The following is an 8,132-nucleotide window of genomic DNA, read 5'->3' as shown; positions in this document are numbered from 1 at the left end:
GTTGGTGAGGGGTGCGTTAAAACGCCTGGATTAAGGCTGGTGAGGGGTGCGTTAAAACGACCGGATTAAGGTTGGTGAGGGGTGCGTTAAAACGACCGGATTAAGGTTGGTGAGGGGTGCGTTAAGGGTTGGGAGAGGGTTAAGGTTAGGTTTAGGTGAGCAGTAGAAATATGTAGAAGGGGAGAGAAACACAGAAGCAGTGCATGCTCTCTAGGAGCATACACGTAACAACCTCCTTAGAGAGATGCCCGAGAGGCATCCTAACCAGATGCCCGAACCACCTAAACTGGCTCCTTTCCAGGCGAAGAAGCAGCGACTCTACTCCGAGTCTCTCTCGTGTGACTGAACTTCTCACTCTATCTCTAAGGGAGATATGCCAGCCACCCATCGAAGAAAACTCATTCCGGCCGCTTCTTTTCGCAAAGTTATTCTTTCGGTCATGACCCACACTTGATGACCATAGGTCATTCAGTAATTACAGTATAGAAGTAAGTATTAAAAAAGGACAGCGGGTTCAAGGTGTTTTATCCCAATCTATGTCAAACCCGGAATATCTTGAGTGTATTGCTTAAACCCTCCTTTGCCAAACCCGGGAAATCTCGGGTTTCTTTAATGTCTCTTAATACAGAATTAATAATTATTTACCGTCCGTTAGCTGTTTTTAGCATCCATCGCTAGGCACCGAAGGGTCCCATCCCATGTTGTGACGTCAAGACCGGCATTGTATCCGCTTTGTAGAGTTACATACTAAATAAATCTACTTAAATCGTCCTTTCCCCCCAACTGATAGAAACTAAGGAACTGCATGCTGACATCACACACCCACCCTGCAGCTAATTATGCCTACCCCTTATGCCCCTTTAGTAACATTTTGCATGTGGATGGATGCTCGAATCATGGACATATTTGATCAAATCGTGTTCAATTTATCCAGTTTCTTTCCCCTCCAACCGTGGGTGCCGAGTATTGCTGAATCATTCCATATACCTCCTGGAATGTACCATTTGCTCCTCCATAATTTTGTTCTTGGTTACTGTTTATTGTTACGTGAATGTGATATTATCACCAATGATAAAAATCTAACCAAAATCTAATAAAATGCCTCCATTTTGAGTTATTAAAGTTCAACTGTGTAACAGTGGGACTTTAATACCATGCATAGATAAAGACAGGTGGGACTTGGGTCCACAATATAATTGCAAACTCAATGGACATGTTTTTTTTTTCTTTTTTACATAATACATAAAACTCTATAAAGTCTATGTTGTAATGCTATCGGTACCATATCATGATTTGTATTCTTTAGTGGTAATGGACAATTGAAGATCTGATACTGTGAAATCAATTTAAACTGTTGGCCTGCAAACAAATGCCCCCACCACCCCCCCCCCCCTTTTTTCCCCTCACTGTATATGTTTCTTTTCCCTTTTTCCCTCCTTTATGATGAATTTATGATCTGTTCTGTTCTTTGACTATATAGAAGTGTCTATTTGTACGTCTCTAAATGTTTTGATGAATTGAACATGGTGGACCCTACAAGTGTAATGCTTAATTGGGTCGTCCACTCACAGTTAACAGTCTTTGTATTGAGTTTGTGCTTGAAATGTACTGTAATTCTGCAAACTGTTAATAAATATTTCAATCAATCAATCAAGCAATATACAGTTCAACTCCCACATTTCTATATTCATCACCATAGCCTCCCCCCCCCCCTGCCTCTTCGCACCATTTAGGTCGCCTAAACCCCACCTAAAAACCCTACCTTGCTGATTCCCCACCCACCACCCGGGATGTATGCAAGGGAAGGTGTGGAGTGTGTCTTGGCAGGCTCTGGGCCTTGCCGGAGCATTTCCTGTCTCCTGGACACAGGATCAGGTGTCGCCATTTTCACAGCACCTTCTGGTTCTGTTTAACAGGAAATGAGGTCCATCAGAAGAACTCTGACCAAAACTGAGCCAGAATGTTCCCTGACAGGCAGGAATATTAGCCTGTGACGGCAGCCAGTAATTGAATGATCGGCTCCCCCCTCAGTCGTAATGAAGAGAATATGTGCTGGGAATGTGTTTGTCCTTCTCTCTCCTTCGTCTGCCCTTTCCCTTTCCGCTCTTCCCCCTTTTACCCCTTAATAAATCATTTGTGGGGGTAGAAATGAGGGATAATTTTACTCCACTTCAAAGTGCTTCTCATGGTGTCATTTCTGTAACCTTAAAGTGATGTTGCATTGAGAGTGCTTTGGGTGCGCTCCTCGGCTCCTCCAGTGTGTTTTTGCCTTGAAACGTAGCTGAGTTTGATCGTGACGTGAGAGAGCGTGAGCTGAAGTACATGAGAGATCAATTATCACACCTCATTTTTTTCTTGTATGCAAAATGATAATGGGCAGCCCATGTAAGAGCTGTCCCGTCATCTGCTGGATCCCTTCCCCTCAAATGTATTTCACAGATTGTCTGATGTGGTCTGCTAAAGCCTTTTAATGCTTAAAGAGTTGAAGAGAAGAATTTGGCTTCACCTATATATCTTTCCGCAATGGTCCCTCTGTGGAGAGGTTTTAAGAGTGATAAACCAGAAGAATAAATCTAACACTCAACATCATATCCCACCACACTTTCATATTTACTAATTTATGGAAAGCCAGAATCTACCAACACCTTTCAGACTTAAACCATTTTGCGTGCGTGCGTGCGTGCGTGCGTGCATGTCTGTTTATCTACAAGCAGAAGCCAGTGTGTTACTCTAGATGTATTGTACAGTATATGGTTGTATAAGCGAACATTACCATACAGTAAATGCTTGCCCCAGTGTTCCAGAGGTGGAGCTGTAAGCCTGTAAGCAGGCCTGGGTTTAGGCAGCGGGGGCCTCCTCCCACAGCTCTTGAGCTCCAGGTTCATATTTCACATAGCTCTGGGACAAAGTGAGCTCTGAGAAGAATTCTTAATACAATAATTGTTACGAGACTAGTTCGTATTAATATTTCTCTGACTCGAGCTTTCTTCAAGGTTTTTTTTTTATCCACTTTTTTTTATTTTTTATCCTTTTAACTAAAATCAGTTGTTGTCTGTTGCTGCTGGAATGCCTGTCAGCCTGGGCCCTGACCCTGGGCAGACTGCTATAATGATGGGAAGATGAAAGAGCCAGTCCCATTCCCAGGCTGCCCTGTTAGGGGGTGCAAGCCTGTGAAATGGAGAGATAATGGAGACCAGGTGTGCAACAGAGGCCAGAGATACTCCTCAGTCTGAGAGCTCCTCTCACTGAGAAGGAGGGCATACTGTCTATACCACACTGTTCAACTTGGACTGGCATGCATGGGCATCCCAACATGGGGCACCGCAGCTCAAACATTCACACTACCACACTGTTCAACTTAGACTGGCCTGCATGGGCATCCCAACAAGGGGCACCGCAGCTCAAACATTCACACTACCACACTGTTCAACTTGGACTGCATGCATGGTGGGGCACCCCGTTCACTGGCAGGCATGCAGGTAGGGGTGGGATAGGGGCAGGTAGGGGGATAGGGGCAGGGGATAGGGGCAGGTAGGGGTGGGACGATTCACTTACCTCCCAATTCGATACGATCTTGATTCCTATAGGGTGGAGATTCCTTTTGTATTACGATTCTTAATTATTGTTCATGAATCATACACTTCAATGCAGCCAGATAACGTCAGTCCGTTTTTTTTCCCCCCACCCCTAATGCATGGGGCACCCCAACACTACCACTGTTCAACTAAGTCTGTTGGCACACAATGCACCACAGTGCACCACACAATGCACCACAGTGCACCACAGTGTGAACACAATGCACCACAGTGCACCACAGTGTGAACACAATGCACCACAGTGCACCACACAATGCACCACAATGCACCACAGTGCACCACAGTGTGAACACAATGCACCACAATGCACCACAGTGCACCACACAATGCACCACACAATGCACCACACAATGCACCACAGTGCACCACACAATGCAGTTGCACCACACAATGCACCACACAATGCACCACAGTGCACCACAGTGTGAACACAATGCACCACAGTGCACCACACAATGCACCACAGTGCACCACACAATGCACCACACAATGCACCACAGTGCACCACACAATGCACCACACAATGCACCACAGTGCCATACATTGTGAACTTGTAGATTTGCTATTTTCAGTGCACGACACTGGTGTGCAACTAAATCAACAAATCACCCTTAGCATGACGTGCATGGGGCACCCCAGCACTGTTGTTCACATGCACACGCACAGATAAGATGCACATAACATGTCCACTAAGTGTGTGTGTGTGTGTGTGTGTGTGTGTGTGTGTGTGTGTGTGTGTGTGTGTGTGTGTGTGTGTGTGTGTGTGTGTGTGTGTGTGTGTGTGTGTGTGTGTGTGTGTGTGTGTGTGTGTGTGTGTGTGTGTGTGTGTGTGTGTGTGGTCCCTTTTCCACCAAAAAACTTTGGTTAGATAGAAATGATTCAGTTCATTATTTTTGAGGGCCCCTCCTATATACAGGTTTAATGTTTGTTTTTAGTTCAATGTTTTTAAAAACACAATGAAGGGAAGTTTTACGTCATCTTGTCCCTAACACAAACATTAAATGCCATTTGTGACCACATTTGACTGAGAGACTGCCATTGGATTTTTTGGAATTTTCGTTTTTTCATGTCCTATGAAAGCAGGGAATCATAGCTTCAAATGGACATATTGATTGTTCAGTTTGACCCACCAGTTTTGGCGATATGGCTTATAGAGTAATGTCTTGCAGAAAACAACAAGTTGAGAAAACAGGCTTGAAAGGTTCACTTCTGTGGTCTCTAACATTACACCTAGCTACATGTTTGGGCATTTATTTCATAATTACATGCCGATTTCAGCTCTGACACTTATTTCAGACATGCTCTAGTATGTGAAGAGTCTGCCTGTGCTATAAACTCATTTTGAAAAAAAAAAGAAAAAAAAAAAGATTTTCTCCTCTGGTGAAAAGCTGTAATGTGCGCGATGGCAGGCTCTCAGTCAAATCTGGTCACATTTGTTTTGGTTTGTTTTGTCACCGTTTGTTTTACATCACCCTTACATCACCTAATCAACATGAGTTAGACTTTAATATATTAGCGCCCCTCACTTCACACGGGTGTGATATTTTTATGATCACATCTGCATCTGCTTTTTGAGGGAGGTTTAATGTTTGTTTTTAGTTGTTTTAAAAAAGACAATGAAGAGAAATTAATGTTTGTTTTGTCCCTAACACAAACCGCATTAACAATAAAGAGAATTTAATGTTTGTTTTGACACCGTTTGTTTTACATCATCATTACATCACGTAAAGATGATAAGAGCGCCCCTCACTTCACACGGGTGTGATTTTTTTATGATCACATCTGCAAACTGAATAGTGACACGAATAGTGACACGCCCAGTCCTGTTCTGTTCTTTGTCTATATAGAAGTGTCTATTTGTACGTCTCTAAATGTTTTGATGAATTGAACAAGGTGGACCCTCTTGTAAACAAGTGTAATGCTTAATTGGGTCGTCCACTCACAGTTAACAGTCTTTGTATTGAATTTGTACTTGAAATGTACTGTAATTCTGCAAACTGTTAATAAATATTTCAATCAATCAATCAAACCACTTTGGGTCCCACTTCAGGGCAAGAAGAAGTATGTTTTGGTTCCAGTTCTGAACCAACTTTTAGGGATCAGAACCAATTAATTTGGTTCAAAATTGGCAGTTCAACCCCAGTGGAAAGAATAATGTAACCAGTTCAACCCCAGTGGAAAGGATAGTGGAACCAGTTCAACCCCAGTGGAAAGAATAATGGAACCAGTTCAACCCCAGTGGAAAGAATAATGGAACCAGTTCAACCCCAGTGGAAAGGGGGCCTATATGTGTGTGTGGTATTCATAACCCCAGTGGAAAGGGGGCCTATATGTGTGTGGTATTCATGAAAATGTATTTGTTGAGCATTTACCCCCTGTAGCTGCTATTAATTTGAAGTGGAGAAGTTTAAAAAGAAAGGTCAGGCGGATCAGTCACAAAAAGCTTTCTAATCAGAGCAGACGGCCCTTGCAAAGCTCCAGTGTAATTACGATCTAATTAGCAGGCAGCAAGCAGGATTGAACATGCCATTTAACATCAGCAATTTAACCCTTTTCAAGGCACACTCCAAAAGTTGTGGCAGATGACAAAACTGTCATTTGTATTTCCTACAACAGGTCAGTGAATGTCAATTGGAGAGAGATGAAATTACTGAAGAGGGACTCAAACGAACACAAGCTCTCTCATTAAGGCCTACTTAATAAGAGCTCATTGAATGATAAATATTAAACATTGATTGCACATAAATAAGACATTCTCTTATCACTGGCTATTGTTTTCCCCAGATTATCCCATAATGAAATGTATTCAGGTCGGAACCAAGACTTCTGTGTCAAGTGTGAGTGAACTGCTGATTATTCCCCACATGAAGGAGCAATCACAGTGTCTGTCATATACGGACAAGCAACAAAGCTAATCATTCCATAGGAATATTAGAATGTCGCAGAGAGGCAGATTTCTATTTGATTTACACTGTCAGGCTTTTGAAAGGGCTGTCACTCAGGATGGCTTATCTTGTTGTAGAATGTAATTCCACTGTTTGGTGTTTGCAATGTCAGTATAGTATGTCTTCTATAGTATGAAGAATGCATAGGCCTTGTGTTTGAGAAAGGCATGACTTTCTGCTCTAAATCAGAAAACAACTACAAAACACAAGGAATTTGAAGGATTTGAAGTGTGTGTGTGTGTGTGTGTGTGTGTGCGCGTGTGTGCGTGTGCGTGTGTGCGTGCGTGCGCAGTATCAACTTCACATGAAATTGTTTACTGATATTTAGCCAGATGCTACAGTATTTGCTGCGAGTTTGAAACCAGGAAAAGGTGATTTTAGAGACGTAACCCTATTACTTTGTATATGGTTGTTTGCAATAGATGGTGTTAGCCAACTGAGTGACTGAGATTTCTTTTTTTGTGCCCATTTTACACCTGTCTGGTCCTGATACATGCAGTGAATTTTGGGCGGGAACCCATTTTGGTGTTTTAAACATTATGTTATAATTTAGCTATAGAGCACCGAAGTCCTGACGTCACTGTCAGTAGAGGGCGTCAGTCCCCAGGTTCGTGTACTTTTTATTTGCATTGTAATCTCCATAGGGGGATTTTAGATGGCCTCATATAAGAACTGTGTTTGAAAAATAAACCGATCACCCCGGCCTTTTCACTCATATGGATATGAAGCATCGACTGAAGGTGGAAATGTACAAATATACAAATAGTATAGAGTAACAAAATAAGCGTTAGAAACGAGCCAAACAACCCAGAGACTACATTTCCGGGTAGGCGGGTGGCTGCATCTGCCCGTCACACAACAGAAAATGAATGTTAATTACGTTTATTTTTATTTTTATTTTATTGATATTTAATGTTTCGTGGTTAGTACGAGTCGAGTCACCACCAGCTGAGCTTACGTCAACGAGGAATCTCAGGAACGCAATGTGTTGACAGCTGGGCATGACGTATATTAGCAGCGACGTTGCCTTCATATGTAGTTTCAAGGCTTTTGCGGCCACATTAATTCCATTTTCTCCAGAAACTGGCTGTATCAAATATGAATGGAAATCATTAACGACGCACAGCCACTCCCCTGACAGAAAGGCCGGGGTGGTCGGTTTATTTTTCAAACACAGTTCTTATATGAAGCGACCTAAAATCCCCCTATGGAGATTACAATGCAAATAAATAAAAAATCACACCCGTGTGAACTGAGTGGTGTAAGGTCTGTCTGACGTAATGAAATCATGTCTGACGTAATGAAATCACACCCGGGTGTGATTTCATTACCTGGCTTTGTTTGTGCAGAAGAAATGAGCATGGTTGCTATGTTCACCCTGTTCACCCGGGTGTGATTTCATTACGTCATTACAACAGGGTGAACATAGCAACCATGCTCATTTTTTCTGCACAAAAAAGCCAGTTGTAGGAGTGGTTTACACCACTCAAAAATACATGAACCTGGGGACTGACGCCCTCTACTGAAAGTGACGTCAGACTTCAGTGCTCTATTGAAAAATAGAGCACCATAGCGCGTAGCGCGCCACTGA

Source organism: Electrona antarctica (assembly GCF_951216825.1).
Source record: "Electrona antarctica genome assembly, chromosome: 3".
NCBI lineage: Eukaryota > Metazoa > Chordata > Actinopteri > Myctophiformes > Myctophidae > Electrona > Electrona antarctica.
Note: the sequence above shows the minus strand (reverse complement) of the source record.